This window comes from Syngnathus leptorhynchus, chromosome 1 (genome assembly GCF_054491065.1).
Source record: "Syngnathus leptorhynchus isolate UIUO chromosome 1, UIUO_Slep, whole genome shotgun sequence".
Taxonomy (NCBI): domain Eukaryota; kingdom Metazoa; phylum Chordata; class Actinopteri; order Syngnathiformes; family Syngnathidae; genus Syngnathus; species Syngnathus leptorhynchus.
In genome coordinates this window covers 9,516,768-9,544,494 of record NC_141195.1, presented here as the reverse complement: position 1 = coordinate 9,544,494, position 27,727 = coordinate 9,516,768, and the positions used below count along the sequence as shown (strand labels likewise).

At 40.0% G+C, this 27,727-nt stretch overlaps 1 protein-coding gene across 1 annotated transcript in view; it reads right to left on the bottom strand.

Annotated features, from left to right (window-relative positions):
- Positions 1–24,261, bottom strand: part of sema3b (sema domain, immunoglobulin domain (Ig), short basic domain, secreted, (semaphorin) 3B) — a 46,544-nt gene extending 22,283 nt beyond the window's left edge. The window contains exon 1 of the mRNA XM_085910130.1: positions 23,955–24,261. The gene's annotated coding sequence lies outside the window, so the exon portion shown is untranslated. The remainder of the gene's footprint in view (positions 1–23,954) is intronic.
- Between the last annotated feature and the right edge of the window lie 3,466 nt (positions 24,262–27,727).

Below are 27,727 nucleotides of genomic sequence, written 5' to 3'. Positions count from 1 at the left end.
GCTGGGTTGAAGGTCAATTTCACCCACCACCAGTCCGTGGCAAGACACTAATAGAGACAGACAGCCATTCTCACTCACAGTCACACCATCACTGTGTTGAAACTAAAGCTAAATTACTACAAGCACCAAAGTCAATGAAAGGTATCACTAAACATAACTTCTCCACTAGAAGCACATTTTCTTCTACCAACTCATAAATCCTAAGTAACAGTCCAATGATATGTTGTTATAATTAGTCATCTCATCATTGACCAAGTTCCCAAGGCCAGCAATAACTTGATATTTGACCTTAATTTCTATTATGGTCTTCACACATCATACTTATGAAATATTCCATTTGATTACAGGAACAACGCAATAAATAAATACCCATGTGACAAATTTGTTTGTGCTTCTCCAGCTGTCGTTTCATCTTTAGATTTTCTGCAGAGTTTCTCATCATGTGAGTAGTGGGTGACCTGGAGCCTCGCCCTGCAGCTGACTTAGGGAGAGTACACCCTTGGCTGGTCGCCAGTCAATCACAGGCCGCACAGCTACACAAACTCACACAAGCACGAGGATGTCATGATCTGCGCTCTGTGCTTTTGTTGAATTTGTTTTGATTCGATTTAACTTTGTTTGTCTTAGCCCTGAAAGGCATATATTATATAATTAATACATCACAACACAATCCACTGAAGACAAATACTTTTGGTCGCATAAGACGATCATCTTAAGCACATACTGAGTGAGTTATGTGACTATTTAAGGCGTGTACCATCCTACACCATTCCCACAAATTGTGGATTACGTCAGTCCTTTGATTATACTGCTTATTTCACACATACGGTACAGCAAATGTTCCATAGGAGCCAAACATATTTGGGAGGATATTGCTATAATCGTTTCAGCAGCTATGGGTAATGCTGTCCTAAGTGCAGCGATAGACTTACATATGTTCGAAAGTTTACCTCCCCTGGCTATACTACAGGTCATTTCCTCGCAAAGGGAGTGATTTTTCTTTGTACCCAGCATCCAACTAGATTCTCAATACAGCGGTCGTAAATGCAGTGTTGTGTCAGAGGGGCTGTCTTTGTCTTGAAATCGAGCATGCAAGCTCTCCACAGCTTTGCGTGATGTGTCCTGGCAGGTAGTCTATGACATGGTCCCCTGACCCCCTTGACATCGAGGGGATTATTGGGGCCCCTATACAGGAGGGGAGTAGAACCGAATGTTACAAGTAGAAAGAGAGAAAAGGAGGGTCTTCTTTTCTTGGGAAACCTTGAGGGCATAGGAACCTGTAATCCTCCCTCTTTGTCTTTGTTGTGGTCACACGCAAGTGACAGGATGGAGTTGACAGGTGGGGGCAATCTGGAGTGCAAAGGGTGCGGTCTTGGGGAGAAGAAAGGTTTGAGTATGGTGCCAGGAGGCTCGGAGATGGGACTAACACCTCTAAAGGCATCACACCCCAATTGATGGCAAGGGTCAACGGGGGGGTGGGGGGGGGGGGTATGACCACCACCAAGCATACAAATCCAAACAAGGTGAACTGTCCATACGATGTAAATATGACTTTCTTTCCATCCGTGTAATGTACATGTACACTACAGCCAGGGGTGGCGCTACATCGGGGCTGAAGGGGGCTATAGTCCCATCAGAAATCTGTGTAGTCCCAGTTCCATTTTATTTGATATTCAAAAATATTTTGGAGGAGCATATAGTATACAGTATTTGTGTTTTGGAGAACCAGTACTACAGCATGTGTGAAATGATTTAACAAGAAGGAATCAGGTAAGAAATATTCAAATCCAAAACAACAACAAAAATATTGAGAAAACCTCTCGCGTGTGCTGCAAAGCAGGTTTTGAAGGTCACAAAGTGGATTAGAACACCTTGTATGGCTACGGCTTTTATGCGCGCACACGCACACACATACAAAGCACTATTTCGCAGTGGAATGCACATTTCTGCACTAGTTCCCACCACTATTAAATCTAGTTGGCTGAACACCGGCTTATAAAGGTGTCTCTGTATGCAGGGCAAAACTGAAAATTAAACAAAATGAAGCCATTTCCAAACAAACTTGACGTTTGCATTTCGTAACCACAAATGTCAGCACAGCCTGACCCTGTAATTCTTTTCTTTGCTTTAATCAAGCTTAAGCTATTGGTGAACTGTGAACAGCAGATTGTGGGAGTGGGTGGAAACTTTCAATTGCTTCAACGAGACCCCAAACATAATAAGAAAAATATTCCTATTGTCGGCTTGCTGCACTTGAAGTGTGTGGTGCACCAATATATGCACGCATAATGTCTCTGCAGACAATTACAAAGCCAATCCCCCAAACCAGATGTCTGTACAAGTACCAGAATTGACTTGTGAAAGCCAACATGGTGCCATTGGCTATTTAGACTGGCATAAAATGAAAAAAATTAGAAAAGAAGAAGACATAGAAGTACTTGTGATAACTCTGAGCTTATCTGTTTATTTGCAGTGCCGTTGCAAAGCCTATTTGATCCTTGTCATCATTACCAGGGTGACATGTTATAGTGTACGAACAACATAAGCAGTTGCTCAGGTAGGTAACACTTTATTTATTAGAGGCACAGTGCAAGTCGAAAGGATCCACAAACACACGCACAAAGAAAGCAGATGATTTGAGGTTACCACGGAAACGTGGCAACACGCCTTGTTATCACAGAGGCAACATCTGTGATTAGCTTACGGTAGCTTCCAAACACAGTGAGTGTGCACACACACAAATCAAAGCTGGAACGTGAACAAAAACAAAGTACAGTTTGATCAGATGTCACGGGATTACTGAGGCTACTGGAAAACAGTGTTCCGTTCTCGCAGACATTAGCTCATATATTCAATAGATCGGGACATTATCACACAGTATATTGAGCGCCTCTATCAACAATATTTTTAGTTTACCTTTCTGTTGCTAGTGACTCTGCGTAAATGCTGATATTGCTGATATATACTGGATGTTTGTTGAAATCATTTTTGAAGACTTCCAGGAATCCGCTTATTCAATTCTTAAATGTATATTTGAAGAAATTTACAGATTGCATGATCAATTCATTTAATGGTTAAATATTGACCTCGTTTTCACCTTTTGTGTGGAGCAAAGTAATTATGACTTTAACATGGTGATGCCAATCCTAATGCAAAGTGGAACTCAATACATTCAAATATAACAAAACTACAGCTAAACTCCAAGCTATTTTATTTCAGCCTTGAAATAAACTTTGCGTACAAATAGCACAAACAATAAAATTTGCACTATAACAGACGTGTAAAGCTGTGTCCCTTCAATTGTTAGACCATAATTCATAGAACAACAGTGATGTGTTTATTTCAAGAATCACCTGGTAGTTTACTTGATTTATGATGTGGAATTGGGTCAAAGCAGTTTAGCCCATATACTGTACATCATGAAATAATTTTCTCCAGCCTCTGTTCCCTGGCTTCCTCCATCCATCCATCCATCCATTCACCCGCCTTGAGGTTGCAGGTTGTCGGCCAAGTGGAACAGGATTAGAACGCTCTCAGTATTAGACTGTCCTTGCCAAACAAACTGTCATTTCCCTGTTTTGGCTTCCCTCTTCAAACCTCCCCACCCCCCTCTCGGAGTCCACGTGTCAAGGGGAGGGGGACTAAGCAGCATGAGGAGAGACAAAGACTGGTGAATAGATTTGCTGAAGGGACAGAAGCTTGACTTTTCCTATCACAAATTATTTGAGTATTAAAGAGAAAAGAGAAGGGCGAAGACATGATATAGTCATTTACCACCCCACCCCCTCCACACACACACACACACACACACACACACACACACACACACACACACACACACACACACACACACACACACAAGTCCATTGATATCGACCTTGTCAAAGAATTATTCAAAGGATGAAGCCTTGAACCTGACACCTCCAACAGAAATGACACAAGCGAGTGATACTTGGCACTTTGACGACTAGGTCGTCTATGATTTTTATGAAAATGTATTTATCAGGTTTCTTGAGGACTCCAATGTATATTAGGCTCATCCAAAATTGCTTTACATAGCTTAAATGAGGATTTTGGTTTTGAAAAGCTGTTATATGAGGTAACAACTTCCAGAGAAGACAAAAATCCAGCAAAAAATTTTGATTTAGGTAAGTTTGGTAAATTGATTGAAAAATCGACATCGATTATTGAGAGCCTGGCTTGTCTTTCCTGTTGCTCGGATTGAAGGCAATGATGTGCTCTTCTCACACTGAAATGTATTGTGCGTTTTTATCCTGACTTTAACTCGCAGGCTCGCTATTTTGCAAAAATACTCAAAAGCTCAAACATGCAAATATTTCATACATGAAAGTATGCTTTGGAGTTTTGGTTCCCAGTCTCTGCCTTTAGAAGTGGCTTAAGCCCTATACTGAACGTTTCCAGATAATACAACGTTAATAGTATTCCTTCCCCAACAACAAACAGCATGTTGGATCGGGACGTGACCATTTTTTGGCATCCAGATGGCAAATAATGAAATCAAGATGATAAGGATGGCAAAGCCACATTGGGGTGCACAGACGCAGAGCATAAAGTTGACAAGCGTTCACCGAGTGTTCTCATATGATTGTAACCAAGATTCATCGCACAGATATTGCGACTTCATCTTCAAACCCGTGAAACTTGAGAGCCACCGTTATTTATTATCCTCAGTGTCTATAGTGCCTTTTAAAATGCAAACAGAAGCTTTCCTTTAGCCAACATGTGCTGTGTAACTATTTCCAGGAGTAACGGAGCACCATCTATCATTTGGCTCTCACTTTGTTGGCACTGTTGTGTCACGACGTGAAGCAGATTGCACTGTATGAAGAAGAAAAAATGCAGCACTATTTATTTACTGTTAATTCTGAATTACCCTAAGCGTTTTTTTGGCAACACACACCAAAAAGGAGCAGCTTCAATAAGAGGAGTAAGACTCCCCAATCATGTAATTTATGTTCAAAGTTGACACTTTTATTAATATATATGTTTTACTATTAAATGCGGCTAACTTCATTTTACATCAGATTGGTAACAATGTTAAAAACGACTGCGGGGCATGGCACGTATTGTTTGCTATAATTTTCAAAATTCTTTGAAATTTGTATTTGTCGACATTTAGATGTTTATAAAATATGAGATATAGAAATACAATTTTTGATCAGGACTACCTTTCATTTTCGCGACTTCCATGACATGCTGCGGTCTACTTTATAGTCTGCAATGTGAGCAGGACTCCAGTTTGAACTACTTATTATCTGGCATCCAAAAAGTGAAAATAATGAAGTCAAGACCTCAGTCATCAAGCAGTAGTAGTGTGTAGTGATGGATTCTTTGAAATTATAATCTTAGTTTCTCTTTATGTTTTGCAGAGTGTGGGTAATTTATCAGGCATCATGTTGTCAGACCACAGGGCGAGATATCACCAAAGAGCTACTGATGTACGTCCAATCGATTCAGATTTGTTGTCCTTCCCCATTGTGTAAATGAAACCGCCAGGCTGTTAACACAGAGATACCACAGGCGGTTTTCACAACATAGCCTCTCAAAATAGAAAAGCGAATTTGGATGGCGATGTCGGATGAATTACATTTATATGACAAAAATGGAATATGGAGAAAAGATCAAAAGGTTAATTCAAATGAAACACAACTCAAAATAAATTGTGAAAGACATCCAGATGTGAGGTCTTTGGTCTGTTTATTGTTGCAATCACACTGAGACAAAAGGACACGACAATAATGCCTACAGATTACTAGTCTCATAAAATAATTTTCAGGACATTGTTCTTCTCTCAAAGTTACAACTTGATCATTCATTTCGTCCACTATTTTTCGTCTCTGTTTTTTCCTGGTTTGTCGGCAAGCTAAGTGATAGGTGCGGCCGTATGCACTGAATTAATGCAATGGGGTTCAAGGGTGTGTGTGTGTGTGTGTCTTATTTCATGCGGCTGTTAATCATTAGCTGGTTTCTCTGCGACATTAGCTTCGCACTGTGTAGATATCTGTTCCTAAGTCAATTATTTTTTTCGGTCTCTTTACTTTTTGGCATCTTCACATCGTACTTGTCGGTTGTTTCTGCAGCTTTTTCTTATCATACAAGAGAGATGTGTGTGTGTGCTCGTTCATGTGTGCAAAATGAATGCAGGTGCTCACGTGTACGAGTGTGAATGCAGTACAGTAATCCCTCGTTATATCACGATTCATCTTTCATGGCCTCGCTGATTCACCGATTTATTTTCACAGTGCATTGTGTTATGGCTTCAGAAGAAAAAGACACTCCAGAGCGGAGTCATGACGCAGCGGCACAGTCCAAGGTGCAGTGAAATAGGCATGAGTCACAATTTGTTCTATTATATAGTATGTACTTTGTATTGATGATTAAAATTATAATTTTACTGTAGTTATTTGTAAGAAAGTGTTTACTTCATTTTGTCAAACAAATGCTTAGGCCTGAAATCAGGTTTTGTTCCATAGTTTCAATGATATACCTGTATAATAATGGTGAAAAAAAAATAAAGGTTCCTACTTCACAGATTTCACCGATCCCGGGTTCTTTTCGGAACGTTACCCCAGTGAAAAACGAAGGATTACTGTATTGCGTGCAAACTAGCAAGTCGTGCGTGGCTCTTTTGGAAGGGATATTGAAGGAATGGTGGTTGGCCACATCATGTGGAAGAAAAATGTCATTTATGGAATATGATTCAAATAGAGTAAGTATGCACGGCACATGTAAAGCTAGAGAAACCCGACATATGATAAACCGGATCAGTCAGCAGAAGCATGTGGCCACAAACTGCTTGCCTTGCCGTGTGGAAGAGAGAAGTTCAAGAAATTGCTGCTTCCTTATGCCATTGTAAATATGTGGTCCCACCACACTGCTTTGAGGGGGAAAGCAAAAGGGGGAAAAGCTGTCAATTAGTTGTGTACTAGCCAAAGAGGCTGCACACAAACACACACGTGTAGAATTTGGCATCAGTCCACAAAGCACAGAGGCAAGACACCATTTGGAGGAGCCAAAAAAAAAAAGCACGTTTTGCTCCATTCATCTTCATAGTACCGGGAAATTTGATTCATTGAGAGCATTTTTATATTGAAAGAAAATCGGAACTTTTTTCACATGACGTTCTATATTACATATAAAAATTGATGTTATTATAGTTAATGAGAACTGGCAAAATAAATTAAATTGAAAGGACAATTTTTTTGCTGCTTACAAAATAAAAACCCAAGAGTGCAAAAAAAAAAAAAAGATACCTACCCTACCTGACACTACTCTTTATGTTTGTAAAACTGAAATCAATTCTCATCATTTCCAATGAATTTCATATGTGAACTTTCAGGGTTCATTTTAGATGCTTTTAGTTCAGAATTACTTTTTGGCTGTATCAAAAAAAGATCAACAAAGAATGATCAAACCCGCTCTACAAACTAGTTTGTACTGAAAGTGAATCTAAATGTTACAACTAAATAAAAACTCACTATAATGGAAACTCCAAAACTACTGCATCCCTGATAGAAATACAAAGTACAAGAGAAAAAGAAAATGCTAAATTTACTGGCATATTACGCAGAGCTCACTTTGGCATGCCATGGATGGTCTTCCGATAAGTCAATCTGACATAATTTGACACAAAAGTCATAGTTGTGCCCTCAACCTGGATTGAACTCAGATCTATGGGGTTGCATTCCAGTCAGGCTCTCTGGCACAGTTGTTAGCTCTCATACATAATGCAATGATAACGCACTCGGTCACACTTTTTCTGCCTTGTGTAAAATGGCCTAGTTCCCATATAGACGCAGCATGGTGCTGACTAACCCTCTCGCTTCTGACACCAATTGTCATGGGACTGTGCTTCAAAACAGATTTGAACCTGGGTCTTTCGGGCCGAAAGATCTGTGCACTTCTGCCAAAAAGCCGAGTGTAACATACTGGGACCTTAGTAGCTCCTATATGTCCTATTAGTGTTGGGTAAATGATAAATATATATTCCATTAATCAATCAGTGACTCAGTGAATGAGATGACTGTGTTAAAGGAAGGTAATTACTTTGAATGTAGAGACAGACGATTGCACAAGTGCAAACAAATAAATCTTTAATTCTTTGAACATAATAACATCAAACACCATTGCTCATCATTTCATAATAATCTTTTTCATGGGCACTCATCAAATTCAGAGTGACGCTTACAAGGGCCCATTTGACATCCCGGGGAAGACCATGTAGTTCACATAATTCATTTTATAATGTGCACGAGACATGAGAGCAATGACCATTCATCCTCTCTAATTAATTGCTACATTTAATGAGTCCGGCCTGCACAAAGCCACTAATTGGACATGATACGCTGTGAGTGTTTCATGCTCATAGGTTCTTTGATGGTGGCAAAGATAATTAGATCATTAACTCCGTACACCCAAAGTACATGAAGCGGTTGAAAATAGAGGAAAAGATGAGTGCTTCCTGGACCTCCAAGGAGTAAAACCAAAGGTGCTCTTTGGGGAGGGAGGTGTCCCCCCTGAGGACGGCCAGCAAATCTGAAACGCATTGGGGTGTCATGTCCATTTTGATATGAAATGACATATTAAAGGCTTTTTAATTGTATCCAGTGAGTGCCTTGACTCCCCTTTTTTTTTTTTTTTTACTTTTCTTTGCAATTTAATTGTATTTCAACATGAATCTATAATGTTAAATGGAAGCTCTTAGACTAGCCAAGTCAGTCAGCGGACCATAACCCAATAGAGCCTGCATTTTATCTCCTTAAGGAAGGGAGAACCCCGCCCCAGAAACAAACAAGAATGGAAGGAGACTGGAGTAAATGCCTGGGAAAGCATTTCAAATGGAGACTGCAACCATCTGGTCAAAACTGCAATCCTTAACTTTTTTGATTTGTAATTCTTAACTTATGAATGTATCAAAGTCACCAGCAATATCAGATGCAATGTAAATGTCCAAAAAGCACGGAAATGATAGTTGCAAGTAAAGTCCTGACGCAGGACAGACACAACTGTGGTGTAAATATTTCCATATGTTCTCACGTTTACTGTAAACACGATCGCAATTTCTCATTGAAAGCAAATGGCAGAGGTCACAGTCGCCCAACTGTCCCCGCAGCGACGGCGAGGAATGCTAAAAATAAATGCAAGCCTTTGTAGGCGAACAGAAGGTCAATGTTTGTGAGCGTGACCGCAAGTGTCGCATTATCGGAATCAGAGATGCCTTCATGTGTCGCTAAACATATTTTTGACGCTGATTTAAAATAAAAATAAAACATTGTGTTTTTTTCTCTAGCACATTGAGTTTTTGAAATATTTTTATGGTTAAGATTGACCTACAAAAGTTTATGCAATACAAACTGTTTTGTAATTCATGGCTATGACAGTTCAGAAAAAAATCACCTGTTGCTGAGCCTAACCCTTAATTCATAAATATTACTAAATATATTACATTATTTTTATGAAAACATAATTTGCTAGCAAAAATATATGGGCAGACTCAGAATCCGTGCAACAAATTAACATCCAAGTTTATTGGATCTTAACTTATCCGTTTGGTGGAGTGCCAGCACACCAAAAAAAAAAAAAAAAAAAAGAAAACACAAACTTTCTCAATAACGTCATGAACACAACTGTGAACTATATTGCAGGAATTCCTACCAACTTTTAAAGCGTCATATAAGAAGTAAAAACGATGGAGGACCTGTCCACATGGTTCCACCTCACTGTAATGTACTTATCATTTTCTGAGTATAAAACTATAATCCACCCATGCAAAATGAGATATGAGACCACTTAGGAAGATGACAGATGGGATTTGTTACAAATCCCCTTATCCTCAGCTCACTTCATTTCCCAAAGTGTCAACATGCCTGAAGTCTTGTGAGAAAATAAGAGCTCTGACTTTGGCCAAAGCTAAAAATATTTGTCAACAGCGCAATTAAATGGAAGGAATGCGTAAAGATGAATCAAGATACAAGAATGGAAGACCCCGCAAATGACCAAAAAGAGAGATAATTAAGTTGCAGTCCTAATTATAAATGTTATGTCATTTCTTCGTGAAAAATAAAGCCACGGCTGCCACCACTGACAAATTTGAATGGAAATTCATCAGTACTATAAAAAGAATTCAAAGAAAATGTCTATTCCATGATTTTTCTTCTGAGAATGTTTATCTCTTGCTGCAAGCTACAATATGAAAAACTAAAGCAAGAAGTAAACTGCAGACCTCCAGCAAAGTAAATTCAAATAAAAATTAAACACATATTTCATAAAATAGTCACACGAGAGCAGTTACCGCAATGTTTGCAGCCATATCATTACATTGGCAGGATTACCCATTTACGCAGGCTCCATCTTACTACCTTAGAAGGAAGCAAGTTGGAAAAGGGCAGGAAAATGATGGCTATTAGTGGAAAAGAAGCTGATAATGCTAGATGTTGGAAGATGGCTCCTTCTTTGCACAGCGGTTGCGTAATAATGTACAAAGGGGAAACTGAGCCATTTGTAACTTGTGCTAATGGAGGGATCTCAAATTCAACTTATGTGGGGGTCGCTGGAGAGAGAGCGTCTGGGCCACATCAAGTATTCTACAAAAAGGGCTTCGACTTCTCAAAAAAAAATACAACAAATGTTCTCAATTTTTATTAATTACACTGCAGTTAAACGTGAACAACATATCTTATCTCCTTGGTACTTTGCACATGGCTCAGCATGTCTAGCTGAGTAATGATGTCAGATTTCTTGAGCGCCGCAACTTTCTCGATGTATTCCATGTCGAGTGAAAAACATTCCCTTGGATTTTCTTGAAATTGTCTGTTGTGGTCGCCAACCTTTCTCTTCACGGTGGATTTTGCAAAAGACATCCACTTAGTGTTATTTCAGAATTATGATTTGCCGAAAACTCATCAGCCTGATCAATGCCAGCCCATGAGTGATTTAAAAAAAAAAAAAAAAAAGTAGAAACACCCAGGTTAACATGACAAATAAAATGAGGGAGCCACAAAATATCATGCTGTGGGCCGCAAAAGGCCCCTGGGCCCCAGGTTTGAGATACATGCTTTAATGGATAGTGCATTTTATTGTGTTATCTCACTAAATATCCATCCTTTTCCATTTCTAAACTACCTATCCTGTTCAAGGTCACGGGGAAGCGAAGCGTATCCTATCTGACTTTGGGCGAAAGGGGGACCACACAACCCGAATTACACGGCACATATGGAGGACAACCATGGATGAATGGATGAGGACAGAGGGCATTGACAGCTGCTTGTGTGTATGTGAGTACAGTAGGTGTTTGGAGGGGGGCACAGAAAGAGAGAGAGAGAGCGAGAGAGAGAGAGAGAGAGAGGTATGAAGGTATGCAGAGAGGAATTCTTGTAATTGTCCAAAGTCCGCCCCACTACTCAGCCTCCTCAGTCAGCCATGGATCTCCATTGACACACACGCACACACAGACACACACACACGTTGCTTTCTGGCCAATCTCTCATAGGCTCACTGACTTTGCAAGTACTCAATGCCTGTTGATTTTAAATTGATTGAAATTAGTTGATTAGTAGCTAGTATATATACAATTGATTATTAATATATACAATTATTATTTTCAAAATTATTAATGTTCCATTATTGTCAAATTGATTGATGTGGCTCTTTCTTTTCACAATGCTTTTCACAAAACCCACACGTCTGAATTGACCAAAAGTATAGATTTTGAAATAATATGAAAGTCCCTCTAATGTGACATGAGGTTTTGGCCCAATGCCAGGGATAAGCAAGTACAGTTGATTCCCATAAAGAGCTGGACAATGGCAGTTTTAATAACTTTGCCTCGATATAACACCATGATGATTTCCAAATAAAGCAAACAAAATGTTATTATATGTTATTGTAGGTGCAGTTTCAGCTTCACGTTCACTGACATATACAGCCATTTTCAGATTCTCAAAATTGTTTCAACACTTAACCAGATAAAGTCAATTCTCTTATTACTTCGGATGGGACACTGGCTTGCAAGAAGAGGAATTTCTAGTTGCCATGGTGACGCTGGGTTGCCAGTTTTTGTCTTCAATGCTGATGGACCAGACTAGACTTTTCATGCAGTGTTAGTGCAACATTGATGCTAAAATGTTATCAGAGTTAATTATGTGCATGTGCAGTATTTGTACACTAAATGAGCAGACAACTTTTATTTTCAAGACAAGAACTCATTTGGTTAGAAGTTAGGGACCATGTCTTTGTGGCTTAACTTGCGTATGTCCTACAGAAAAGTGGTGTTCACCACAGTAGCTTAAAGGGACAATTATATTTCAAATTGAAAGAAAAGGTCCTGCATGGGAGAAAATAAATATCACTTTTTAAGAGTCACATTAATAAACTTAATGGATGATTTTGATGTAGTCACGGAGCCAGTCAAACTCAGCTGGTTCTGATCACTCACTTCGTATTAGTGCAGCAGTGAGGAAAATCACGAGTTTCTTTATGACATTCAGCTTTCAGTTTGGTCTCTTTTGCTATTCCCTTGCTCCAAGATGCCCTTGAGGTAGGATTCCCTGTGCGAGGTGTGTGTGTGTGTGTATAGAGTTACAGACAGGCGTCTGCGTACGGCTGTGTCTGATCTGATTTAAATTGATGAAACGCCACACTGGCCGCTAACAAATCCTTTGTGTAGACTCACTCTCATTAGACACTCGCTTGTAATGTTGAGTGGCACACTATATGCACAATGTACTGAAGACATTAACGTGAGAGGCCATTGGAAACAATACCAATCTAAAACATCCAATGCACTTTGTATAGGATGGTCTAATCTAGGGTGTGTGAGTTTAGCAATGTTAGTTACGGTCTGGTTTGAGAAACAATTGATTTATTGATGGCACAGCCATGGGCTGTTGGGAATTTTCTTTATAAGTTGCAAAGCGGCTGCAATCTGGAAGGCTTGCGGGCTATCCAGAATGAAAAAAAAAAAGTGGTCAGAGCGGGAGCAGACAAAAGGCATGAATGAGCATCTCCATTTCCTGTGCGGGACTACTGAAAGGGAATTTATTGAGGTTGCGTGGGCAAAGGGGGGGGGGGGTAACACATGAATTGGGCAGATGTTTTATATGACTGTCAAAGGAGAGAGATTGCTCAGAGGTCACCCCCAGGTTTATAAGAGTGGGATGAAAGATCACAGGAGGATCAGCATATGGTGGTAGAGTGAAAAAGACATATTTAGATCCACTGATGAGCAGGTCTTCACAGTTATATCATGTCAAAGTGGAGAAGAAAAATAACAATCCAATGTATGGCCAGCGTTGTGAGAGCTCATCCTGTTTAAGATCTTTTGGTAGTCTTTTGTGTCAAAAGCCATTATGTATAACTGTGACCATCTTTTTTATTAGTCTGAAAATTTCAGATGAAAACAGGGCCAGGGGTCAAGTAGGAAAATAGTTAACGACCCAGAGAAATTGCTTTACACGGACCAATTTCCCAAGTTGGAGCTCAAAGGAGACAAAAGCATCCGAAACGGATCACACACAGCCAAGCCACCATCTTTATAAAACACAATTTCCTCATGACAGGGTGAAAAAAAAAAAAAAAAAAAAAAAAAAAAAAAGAGCCTGGACAAGTGATTTCTATCTGTGGCAGGATGTGAACTTCGACTTAGGATGTTACTTATTCAACACCCTGAAATTTCTTATCGCTTACTGAGAAAGAGTCGGACGTAAGGACGTACGGACGGACAGATGGATGACGGACAGATGAATGGACGGACGGCCGGACGGGCTAACAATGATTGAACGTATATGAAAAACCAAGTATATTTTCGACTGCTGAATGTTATACAATGTTGTCACGATGTTCGTATACGTCATACATTCTAATCATCAAATCCTCCCCTCGTGATATTTCTCCTAGTGTTGTTTGCCTCGTTTCTGCTTTTCTTCCATACCCTCCAGTCTGTCTGTCACGCTATGTGTATTTTAAAGGAGATTATTTGCTTGATTTAAGCACAAAACAAATAAAAATGATGACTTTGCCTTCAAGCTAATCTCACACCAAGCACAAACCCACTTCCTGTCTGCCGCCAATAATAGAAAGTGTTGTGTGACTATTTGGCCCCGCTTGCCATCAGCTGCTCAGACCAAGCACAAAAATTGAGTTCTGTTTTGGATTTTAAGAAAAACACTTGCTTCCTCCGGCTGACTCACTCTGTTCTCCACACTCCCTGCCCTCATAAACTTTTCTTTTTCTCTCTCCTCTCTCGCTTGTTCTACGTTTTCATTATTTAGCACCTGTCGAGTTTAGAACAGGAAATCTTGTCGTGCGAACGGTCTGACGTTGAAAACACAAATACAAGCTGGAATCCGGACAGAGCGGCACACTTAGGGACGCTGACGCACATCCATGGTGCTGTGTAGTATACGAACGCGCTGGCCACATGTGCACGGTCCTGACATTTCAGATTGCACATTAGTTAATGTGGAAAGACATCTGGGCTGGATTACCGCTACACCTAATGACTATTTCATGTCAGGAGGAGAGCAAAAGGAGAGTGGAGCAAGAGAGGCCAGCCACTAAATACACGGAAGAATTCCTTCGTCTCTGTTGTCCTCTCTGTGTCCTTGGTTTCTGCAACTTGTCCTCGTAGCAATTTAGTTCCAAATTTCACATTTTGCTGAAAGCACATACCGACGGGCCAAATTTGAGCTTTGGAAGGATAATGCTCAAAGTCAGAAAAGACCCAATTACCGGTGGTGTGGTGCTGTATTAAGGGGGATTTTTCCTTCCTGATTTGCTCAGAAAACAGTCGAGTCGACAATTATTATTGTTGAACATCTTAAATATTTCCATCTGCCAAATACTGAGTTCAGCTTACTCTGACTGTGATTGAAATTGCTTTTTATTTTGCTTTTTTTGTGGGGTTTCAATGTTAATGTAACCACAGAAGGTAAACAGTGTGGTGGTAAAAAGATAAAAAAATATGGTGATGACCACAGAACTCCAAATTAAAGTTATCATGATGCCGGAGACATGCAGTGAATGGAAAATGATTTCAATCAAATTCTTGCAATTATTTAAAATGGATGAAGGGGGTTTGGCCATTATCTAAAGCGACTTACCATTCCCAAACACAAGCAGGCAGTTTATATATAATAAAGCTGCAGATATACCCCAATAATCTCAATGAAAAGAATCTGTTACATCATTGGAACAATAACCGAGTGAATTTTTGATGATCGTTATATAGCCGTAAAGCGGTAATTTTATTGAATCTCAGGGTTCATCTTTGAGAGGGTAAATGGATATAGAATAAAGTCGAGATCACAATTGAGAAGGTTGTTAGCTTTATGTTCTACACTCGACTGGATTTAAGCGGAATCTTGCTTACACATGCACTCAACACCCTCCTTTCTATCCTCACTCTCCAAGACGACATGAAGACGACGTTACAGTCTCGCTCGCTGTGACATGATGTGTGAGCATATTAATGGGGAATCTTAAAATCCCACAACTTGGTTAAAATGCTCTAGTGTGTCACATGCTAACGAAAGATTCTGAAGACGTGGCAGTTTTGCAATCTGGGCAGTATTATGTCAATGGTACTGTAGAGTATGTTTCTACCGGGGGGGGGCATGATGGACAAGGTTTTGCTTAACTTATTTGTGAGACGTGCACACAGCCTCGACTAAGGGTGTAAAGAGAAGACAAATTGGGCACAAGTTCTGGAATGTACTTTTTACTTTTGAATGGATATAACAGGAAACAAACTACTACTATAATTAAATGAATATACACAATAAATTGGCAGGGTCTTATTAAAATAGTAGACTCCAGTGGCATTTGTTACACAAGTTCACATTGATTTTCTTTTCACAGTGGCATTCTTTATTGTCATTCAAGTGTAAAAACCTTAACTTGACAGTTGGGAAGGCTAAACAACAAATAACATGAGGCACTGTTGACAGTGATTGACTTCTCTACACTTCTATAAATCTTAACACATTTTATGCTCAATCGATGAAGGTTTTATGATGGAGACAGTTGGACCATGGAACAAATTAGATTATCCACCATTTCCGATTTAGATGATGTTAAAAACTATATTAAATGCAGTACACATCCTGCGTTGATTAAGAGTTCTATGAAAGAGATCTTATCTTTTTTGGGGGAGGATACAACAGCATGTGTTAAAGTGAGGGGCAACAGAGCATTACATTATTCCACTTTGTTCCCCTTGAAAACTTCCCCTTGGAGAACTGTGCCGGATGTTGGATGCAATGATGGATGATACATAAACATATGGGGTATATGAAGGCTGTTTGAATGCAGGCCCCTCACCCACATGAGACAAGAGCCAAATTTTCTTTTCCACTTCATAGTCAGTGGTCACATGAAAAAGACTCCCAGCTCGACATTTGGCAATTAAAACCATATTGCCGTGTCTCTGTGCATCCCTTTTGTCAACACTCCTTGCGACTTCAATCTGAAGCCCGTCAAGGCGTTCATGATGGGCTTCAGATCGGTGCCTGACAATCGTAACCAGAGACATTAAGGATTAGGAGATCATTTTCGGTCAACAGCAAAACACAGCCGCTAGTTACGTTTTAAAACAAACAAACTCATGATATCGGTGGATTATTTGATTATTATCTTTCCATAGGACCAAACCCCAAGTGTTCCCAAACACAGAGTATCGTGAGTAGCGAGTCTACCACAAGTCAAATGTCTTTTCCACGTCCGAGCCTACGGCCTAAATTCTTCATCTGTGCATCTGAAAATGTCATCTTGCTAATGGCCGCTAAAGCTGCCGCTCATACGTACTGTACGTCACATGCTTCCTGCCCTGGAACTAAAGTCCCAAAGCTGTCTAGCATTGTGCATTTGTATGAGTGTGTTCAACAATAGCCAAAATGCTTTAGTGCACATGCAGCCACTCACAATGTAGATACGGCATTAACGACTAACTCTCATTGTTCTTTGTCTGTATGCTAGTTCGTGGGACAAAACCTCACTTGTGCATGTGAGACGCAAACACACTGACACAAAGTGAGGCACGCCCATCCCAAAGTGCAGTTTGTGGAGGAGGATGCTCTCTGAAGGTGAGCCCCAAAGGATTCGCTTTATGTGTGTCTCTCCTTTCAAGTCTATAGCCGAGTGAGCATATTGCCAACTGGCTGTGGAAAACAATGAAAAGCACAATACCGAGACAGCGAGCTGTTTTGAAACAATAGTCATTTCCGACTACTGTCATCTAAATATGTCTGTTTGTTACTGTTGAATTCAATATTTGGGAGACGCTGATTTTAAAGACTGGGGGTGGTTGAAAAGAAGGATGGGTGTAGCTTTTATTCAAAGGAGGGGAAGTCAAATTGGAAATGTGGCATGATCCCACCTCCCCTCTGGGACCCCTGAGTCAATTAGCCGGTGGAGCTGCCAAGAGGATGAGTAGCCCAGGGAGGGGGTCGAATGCTGGTGGGAACGATAGTGCTCTTAGTGAATGCATCAGCGAGAGAAATTTAATGTAGAATATTGAAATGTTTTCAATCCAACATAATTCTAGTTAGTGGAGTGGTCTATGGACCATCTAATAAAAATTTGCATTTTTTTTTAATTCAGAGGGTAGTAAAATACCACGCTTGTATGGATGGAGTGTGCTTTTCTAGTAAAAACCGATTAGGCGCATAATATATTCTAACTATAATGTTGCTCCATGGCCGATTAGGTGCGGAACTTAACTGCATAGCTTTATATAATGCTTCTCGCTTGTGGGAAACGGCAGCCAGAGTCACTGATGCGCTTTTGAGCCTAAGACGACAGTAAAACAGAAAAAGAGCAGATGAACACGGAGGATCTCCGTCGATAGGTCTTATGAGGCAGAAGATTCACATCAAATTAAAAGCCTCAATTTGCTGAGCAAACAATCTTGAATGACTTTTTGCTCAACTCAAGTGAAAACCTCAGTGAAATGAAATCCTAACCAATGTTGGTTCAGTCAGAGAGGAATTGACAGGACTTCACTAATGCACAAATCACCACTGGGAGCCATCAAAATGGAGCTTTACTGACATGCCATCATCATTCCAACAGCAATACAAGTGTTTTTTCTTTTTCCATCTGTCATTCCAACATCTCAGCAAAGAATCGTGAGCACGACATCAGGTGGAGATTAATGTGACAGATTTAGCACCAAAAATGTAAATCAGTTTTTTTCTCACCAATTCCTGCTCATTGTACATTTCATGTTTTGAAACTTTCAGGAAACCCATTTCCAACTCCATACGTGTGTGTTTATTCGATTAAAGGGGTCCACAGACACTTATGAGTCATGAACTCTGTTTATGTTCTTGCCGGGTTGTAAAGATAAGTCAAAAGGTTAAAAGTCTGTTGTTGTCAATTACCTGACACGTTGAAGAGATTTATAAATGTGGATAAGCTGTTGGGTGGTAGAATATACTTTTCTGATACTCACTGTACATTGGTGTTTGTGTCGTCTTCATATATGTTTGTATGCATGTATATTAGAGTTCATGCATGAAGTCAGCCTTGGAGAGGGGGGGGGGGGGGGTGCTGTTAAGAAAGGCTATAAAGTTTATAAGCTAGAAACTCAATTAACAGGATATATGTACTATAGTTTCATGTTGTGCCACCTAAATCACGACTGGTATCATCTTTGTGGTGTGGATACACTACTTGTGCATACGCGTGCAAAAAGATGGCAGGTGACTTGAGTGACAGACTAGTTGGGGGTGAGGAGGATATGGAGGCAGAGGCGCATCCCATCTTATCTGACAGGCACACTGCAGAACAGCGAAATCCCTTGGATAAGCCCCTGGAGCTCCCCTGTGGGACATGCTGTGCATGTGTGTGTGCGTGTGCATGCTTGCTCGGGAACAGACAGTTACTGAAAGTATACGAGTGCTTGCTTATGTGTAACATGAAGTGTGTGTGTGTGTGTGTGTGTGTGTGTGTGTGTGTGTGTGTGTGTGTGTGTGTGTGTGTGCGCACTTTTGTGACAGCGAGAGTGAGAATCTCGTTACTTTCCCCATCGCTGTGCGGAGCTCCCTAATTCCTGCTCACCTTCAACAGTACATCACTGCTCAAGGTGATCTGACAGGACAGTCACAGCACCCTCACCCCCCCCCCCCATCCCCTCCCCTTCCCTCCCCTTCCTCTATTACACACAGCAACACCCAGCGGTGCGTGTATAACTTTTGCTTTGTAAGTGACAAATAAAAATGTGTTTTTCAGTACTGGGTTCCCAGATTTTGGTTTTTGAAATAATTTCCGTTATTTGCTGAAGTCCCTGTTTTTTTGTAGTCTTACTTTTCTATTAAGCGGGGTTTTAGTGCCATCTTTTGGAATCTTAGTGCGAAGGAACAATGTATAGTTGACATCTTGACTGGGAGACAATGTTATTCATTTTTATGGCTTTTTAACTTGGAGATGTCTAAGTTAGTGCTCCCTTTTTTTTGCTAGCCCTGACCATCATCCACTTATGGAAGTGAAAGGAAAGAAAAATATCGTATTTCAGATTTCCAGCACTATTTCACTGTCATAGCCTTGCTGTCTTGAAAGTGTGTTTGAGGTTTCATTAAGCCCCTTAAGTAACACATCCATCCTTCCTCTGTGAACACTCGGCTGATGGTGAAGAAAGATTGGCCAGTGTGGCCTCAGCCCAACCCTAACCTCAGGCCAATCAGCAGGTTTAAATTACTATATTTCCTTATCTTTGATAAGACTGTTAATACCTTGGCTGACCTTTCACCTCATTCATAAAAATAAATCAAAATTAATGAAAAAAAATCATTTCTGCAGCACCTCCCTTTAAACTATTACATTTTCAGTTTAGAGTTCTACACATCAATTAGATTCCTATCTACACTATCTATCACCCAAAAATATGCTTCCCTCGTGTTCCTTTCTGTGACTTCAGGTTCAACTCATTTATTATCATAATATTCCAGGTGTGTATCTTATTTACACATATCATATGACAGCAGTAAAATATGACGGCTATTATTTCGCACTCGAGCGTTAACCTACTTGCATACTTCATGTTCAGGCTGTAGCGTAACCGACTGCGCAACTGCGCAAAAGTTCAAACTCACCACGAGCTTTGTTTTTATCAGGATCCCTTTTGCACAGCAGCCATTCATCATCGCAGGTTTACTCATGAATATAAAAATAATGTGAGGAAAATTTTGGTGATATTATTACATGAAGAACAACCATTTACATCTCAACATATATATTTCAATCCATTTCGATGTATTATTTTTGTTACCTCGCGAGTCTATAATTGGGTAAATATCAACCGATTAATAATGGCACCTCTGTTCTTCATGCTACCTTAATCGCTAACTAAAACAATCCAAAAAAAATCAAACCCAAGTACAAAGCTCTATGAATTGTTCTACACTTTTATGCAAGCTTTTCTCAAAACTTCTCAGTCACAAGTTTAGATTTGCCCAGGAGCATGGAACATCGGGTACTTCAATTGTTTTTGTTTTGTCTTTTGCATGCTCATGTGAAGAATGACCTTCAAGGTCTAGTTTTGTAAACTCCCGTGGGATACTACCTCGAAGCAGATTTAAATGCAGCATTCCACTCTGCCTCTCGATCCCCATCACACTATAATGCAGCCATCATAAAATTGCTTTGGCCACATAAAACAAAACTCACGTGTGACTCCTCTCACTTTAATTGAATCCGAGCTGATTTTCTTCTTTGGTGGAGTTCAATTGGTCAAGTGTGAGTATGATCGTGAACCAAATCACCCCGCAGTTTGAGCAGTCCCAAACCTATTCAGGCATGGTTCAGTTGTGATTACCAAGAATTGGACCTCAGGCCAATTCAACAGTTAATCCTCTAACGGGATTCACAGTATGAGGCAATACGTATGAGCATCATTGCGCCTGCCTAGCAACTTACATGGTGGGTATACTATTAAAGTGCTACATTTTACATCATAAACTCTATATTATAAACATAATTGGAAAATTGCAAGCCACATTAATGTACATAAGGACATGGCCAAAATATGACGTGATGTTTGTCGGCATGGGCATGACGGATAAGATTGTATATAATTTAAAAAAAAAAACACATTTGACATTCTTTATTCACTAATAGAATCTTATTAGTACATAGGATTAAAAAATATATATATAGATGGAAGAATAAATAAATGAACCCAATGAAAGTTTGATGCAGCATGAACAGCCTTTTGCTTTTTATTTGACTGAGAGAACAACTGACTCATCTGTCCCCTGTGGCTACATGGAAAAAAAAAAAGTCAATATTTCAAGACAGTAATCACACTTGAATATTTCAAACAAAGGGAACTTGACATTGGATACAGTCTCTCTCTTTCTCTCTCGTTCTCTCTCTCTCATATATATATATATATTATACAGAAACACACATACACATATATAAGAATAGATAATAGTGGCAAAGATGTGTGTGGCCAGTTAGAGGCCTGACAGGAGAGAGTTAGGGAAGAAGGTTAATGGGTTTTCACAGCGAGTAAGAGGTTGAGATGGGGGTTAATGGCTTTTAGGGTGTGGTGGTGGATCACTGACATTCATGAAGTAAAACATACAAGTTACCTTGGCGGTGTCAGCCAGCAATCAGTAGAGGCACCTTGAACTCATACAGCAGGTTAAATAAATGTCTGCTTTGCTGCAACAAAGTGAACACAAGGGCCAATGCATCATGTGAGCAGGTGCACAATACCGCCTGTGCTTCGGAGGTTACACCAGTCTTTTATTTTGCCCAACAATCTCTCACACTTCCGGGTGTACTTTGACCCTGCTTTTGTTTTCGTGGAAAATGTGAATCGTTCCATTTTACCCCAGTAATGAATACTATAACTCTTTGATAATTCAACATTCCAGAAAACACAAGCGTCTACAATTTGTGGTGCCAAATTGGAAAAGTCCATTGGAACTCCTCTTGGATTTGAGATCTTGATATACAGGCTATCACAAGATCCAACCACTATAACAATATCTCTACATGAAGAGATAATTGTGAAATGACACAACCTTGACCCTAACACAAAACAGATGAGGTTTGCAGCCACATCTGTCACAATTGTCAACTTAACAAAGCTAGCTTATCGAGGTCATCTGCCTTTTTTTTTAAATGTTATGCAATGCTTTGAGGTCAGACCAGGTAAACTCAAGTGAGCTATTTTCTACATCCTTGAATGCAGCATATAAAGCACTGCAACCTTATTTGATTATTTAAATAATAGATTAATCGATCGATTAATTGTTGAATATTTTGTTGATAAATATGATTTTTTTTTTTTTTAAAACACTTCAATTTCCATCACACAGGAGACAAATTGGTACTGCAGAAAAGATAAAATAATGATTCGGTTACTGCTTGGGTCGGTAGCGTGTAGGAAAATAGAACATAAATGCTGATTGTTGTTTTCTACACAACAAAACACTATCGCATTGTCTCTGTAAGAAGTGTATCATTTCCTATCCAAATAGGAGCTTAACTTTACCCAAGTGAGTCAATCTCAATATGTACAATTGCTTTGTTGCGAATATGGGCTTGTGCGGTATGATAATGGAAGGGTTACAATCCAGGTCAAAATGGCTTTTGGTGGGGAATGTTACAAAGACCAGCAAGACCTAGGATTACAACACTGAATAGGTGAGTTGACAGACAAAACACACACCTGCAAGCCCTCCTACAGGGTGGGAAAACATCAACTAAGGATGGGAAAAGATGCCGATTCTTTGCTTCACATGGAAAACAACAAAGTGGAAAAAACATACACGTGAAACTTTACGATGGGAGATGATAGTAAAAGGTGGAGAAGAGGATAAAGACCCAAGATATGGATTTTGGAGCTAACCATCAGAAAGCAACGAAGCTTCAAATTAAGTTAAGGGGACAAAATTGGCAGAGGAGCTTAAGTTTATGATGTCACAATACTCACACACAAATCCAGGACAAAAGTACCGCAATGAATAGATATGTCATTCATTTTTAGCTTGTGGGTATTGTTATATTGACTGTCTATGTGTGTTGCTCCACCATTTGTATTCAAATATGTTGCTTGAAGGTTTATGACACTGATGCTATTTGCTAGCCCATCAATGGTGTTTTGTATTGGTTAGCAGCATTAAACAGACCTTCCTCAATCAAGGCTATTTGGTTCCTCAGTAAACATCAATTGGGAGTGAAATTCAAAAGCTTGACACTTCTGTTTTGATTTGTCAAAGTGCTGAGTTCACTGCCAACCTGCGGCACTCGCATCTAAAATTTATGGTTGCAAGTGCTTGTGGAGATTGCAATGTCCTGTAAGGACTTGTACTACCAAATTCAGTCCATTTCTACTCAAACTCAAGGATGTGGTTGGACAGCCGGATCGAAGGCCATCTAACATTTTCATTTGTTTATTCACAAGTGGTTCTCGTTTTTTTTCACGCTGACTGCAAGCATTTTATACTCCGTTGCTATAAAGTGTTACTCTTCTTGGTCTTTGTTTTTGCGAAAGGAATTTGCCCCCAAAATGCGACTTATACTCGAGTGTGACTTATAGTCTGAAAAAACTGAGTAATTGTCAAGCTTAAGAATTCAAACAAATAGCAAGCCTAGCAGTGACAGATTAAGCTCTCTCAGCTATGAAACATCAAATAATGCATGAAATATACAAACAACCATCACAAGTCATTCATATTTTTTCCAATAATGTTTAATGTGACTTTGTAAAACTTTAATCAAGTTGACCTATTCCGTCAGACCAATAGAATGCAGATATTGAACACACCTGCACGCACCTTCACTATCTCGCTCTTTCTCTCTTACACAAACACATACAAAACTACCTCCATCAGTTAGTCATTACAGACGAACCTCTGCACGACAAAACATATAAGGCAGTTGATATGAAAGGGCAAAGGCCCAGCAGTAAAGGTATGTCTCACCTTTGTCACCAGAAGCTCCTCTGGCTTGTGTTCCGCCTATGTCGTCAGCTCGCTCTGACTCCCCCTAGCAGGTGCCAATTACTCCACGAGGAAGCAAAAGGGAACTGTATTCTGAATTTTTTTTTTCAACTCACTACTATACTCCTTTCTCAGAGTCCTGCTGGGATTTTTACAGCTGCATTGTATTTGCCTTTGGGTGTATGAGTCGACACAACTCCAAAGGCTCCCGGAATTCCCGGAGTCCTGTGCCGGGAGAGCACGCGTGGTTTTGCTCCTCTCTGTCCGTCCTCTTGGAGAGAGGAGGGGGTGGGACGCCACACAGGAGTGGATCTCGACTATTTCTCTCCTTCCTTTTTGTCTTGCTCCCACCTTTTTTCTAAAGCCCCATTCCCATTTTCCCAACTAGAATCACACACCTTCATGATATAAAGGTGCGCAACAACAATGGAGAGATTTATTTCACAGCCCTCAATAGGCCTAATAACTATTTCAAAACACCAATATGCACGCCTAGCCATTACAAACAAGCAACTTCATTTCTATTAAAATGTGTAGACAACACTTGACTCAAATGTTTAACAAGGCAGGAAAGCAATTCAATGTGTGACACGCACCTCTTCCAGCTGCCCTCCATTCTACTGCCGTCGCTGTCTAGAGGTGAAGTGGCTCCTTCACTGTCCTTGTGTGGCATGTTTAACACAATGTCATTTGTCTTCAACCCCATTTGGATCTGGTACACAGCTGAAGATCTCACCGTTAAAGTTTCCCCGGTGGAGCCTTATACATTGATGACTATTTCCTTGACTTGGATTTTCAGATAATTGTCTCTGGAAATAGAATTATTGTGGGCGGCACAATGCATAATTTAGTTCGAACATCTGTCTCGGATTCTGATTTCCAATCTCAGTTCCCGCCTTTCGTTTGGTGTCAGCGTTCCAGCTTCATCCCACGTTCCAAAAACATGCATGCGAGGTTAAACGAAAACTGTAATTGTTGTTTTGTCTATGCTCTGTGATTGACTGGCGACCAGTCCCGGGTGTAGCACGCCTCTTTCGAGTCCACTGGGAAAGGATCCAACTCACCCGCCAGTTGGAACACAAAAGGACATCCTTCTTACACTCTATTTAGAAATATGCTTGCTCATAATTAATTCATCAGTTATTGATGTGCTACTCCTATACTATCGTCTGACTCCCACCAAACACATGTAGGAAGCACATTTCCCGCCATTTTATTCATTAAAGAAAATAGTGGATGTCTTTGTCTCTTTGTGCTTCTCTATCTGGGGCGCCCGCACGTACATTCACTTGACCCTGCCCCTCTCTCCTCAGTCATTGCTAACCTTTTCCTGAAAGGAGCCTGTGGTTTTCTTTTTTTCACATCGATTCCTCTGCGTTATCTGAAATTACTCATCCCTTGTAAATCATTTTCACTTTCATCCATCTTTCCTCTGCCTTTAATAGTTAAGCATCAATTTCCAATTTCCCTTGAGTTTTGCATCAAATCTCTTTTGGTGGCTTTTTTCTCTCCCTTAAGTACTACATGTTACCTTCTTTTAGCTAGTAACACATGTTAACACATACGTCACTTTTGCTAAACACATTTTTTGTTGATTACAGCCATTATTGTGATTCTGTGCCAAACACATTGTTTATTGTCATGTTGACAAACCACCATCATTATCATTTTGATTCCCTCTAACGTGATTTAACATCACACACATCTATCCATCGCTCCCTCCCTACTTTTACCGCTGCTCTGTGTTTGTTCAAGGCCTCTTTTAACGAGGCCGACCACCTCCCAGGTCTCAGCAGGCTATTGTCAATGCTGACGTCTGGCCTCTCACGCACACACGCTGAACATCGATCTCACACACATGGCTCATAAACATGCACTCTGCACGTAGTTTGGTCTGTCCTTTGTCCCAACCTACAGCCGCCCACTTTTTTGAATTTTCCACATCCGCCCTCCATTACACTGCATTGTCCTTTCTTTACATCAATCAATACAGCGTACACAGGGCAATGTGCTCATGTCAGTCAAATATAATTATTTGACTAGTCATCTGTATACGTATCTGTGTGTGTCACTCACAAAGACACTGAAAATGAACAGTTTCACATCCCACGAAATTCTCAAGCAAGTGTGAATACTGTATACTGTCAGACCACTTGAAAAGAATGCATTTGTTTTTGGTGTAAGCGCTACTCAAATAATCACCTGCAAATGTAACACAATCTAGTGTCATAGTATTATATGAATACTTACTATCACGTATAAATATTTCATGCCTTACACTAAAAAAAGGTCTGTTGTGATACTCTTCAAAGAGTTCGCACACACACACACACACACACACACACACACACACACACACTTGCACACGCACATTAATGATTCATGTCCTGGGGATTCTGCTTTTGCTTCCTGCTTGACCAAAGAACTAACACTGCAGCACATGTGATATTTGTGATATATATGATATTCTGTATAAATATGAAAAAGAGGCTGTATTTACAAGTAGATTTGATTGGAGGATGATTGCACACTTCTTCCCTACAAAAGGAAGCAAAAATGAAGAGTATGAAGAGAAACCCATTTTTTTTCCTGGTCGGGACACACTCTCTCTTTCACACACACACACACACACACACACACACACACACACACACACACACACACACAGCAAACAGGTGCATTTGAATCGCTGGAGTGTTTGTAAGCTGATAAGAATGCATGTGTGTTAGATTCATTAGAGTCTTAAATAATTTTACAGCCCAGCAGAGCACACAGCTGCATCAGTTACAAAACCACCTTACCTTGCTCGTTTTGTGTGTGTGTGTGTGTGTGTGTGTGTGTGTGTGTGTGTGTGTGTGTGTGTGTGTGTGTGTGTGTGTGTGTGTGTGTGTGTGTGTGTATGCTTGGCAGCCAGAAACCTTAATAATGCAAAGAGTTGGTAAGCATGTGTGCACGTGCATGTCTGTGCATGTGCCTGGCTGTAAAACCTTTGACTTTCCTAAAAGACCACGGTGTATGCCACTGGGCATCTTCCACTTAGCAAATGGAAGACCAGTGATTTGAAACAAACATTTGTTTGATCAATTTTGCAAAGGCAACTGAAGGAGCTGTTGTCTTTTAAGTGGACAAAGAAACCAAGAATAATCGGTGGAAATCATCAAGGACTTCATTGTCCCATTTCAAATATTTTAAGCATCGTTTCCAACGATTGTATCTAGTCTACTCAAATCTAGTTATAAAACTTCTCTTTTATATTCACACATCTAAAAACCTAGTTTCCACTACTACTGGAAATGTTTACACGCTTACAGAGTTTGGTAGTGATGTGCCTGATCCAGGAGAGTGCTGAATGTGGCAGCTAAAATCGATTCTAAATTTCTTGTTAATGCCATCTACTGGACTGGAGCAGAACAGATCACGTGGCAAGTAATGTTTTTCAATCAAACGGGTTTTGAGAGTGCTTTCAAGACTGTTTGGCCTTGTAGAAGGTCTGCAAACCCTTGAATGCTATATTAGTTTATAGTTTTAATGCTATAAGATCATGGTAAACTGGGAATCTACAAAGCTCTGTCACTGTCCATATACTGCACATAATTTGTATCCAGGTGGTGATGAAGGTGTGGAATTTCTGCAGAATGACATTTTTACCTTTACATGACGTTTTTACTTTAAAGATCAGACCAATGGTATGCTTGCTAAATGTCAAAGGTTTCAGTGACTCTCCTTGAGATAGAAATCAGCGATCCACGAAAAGC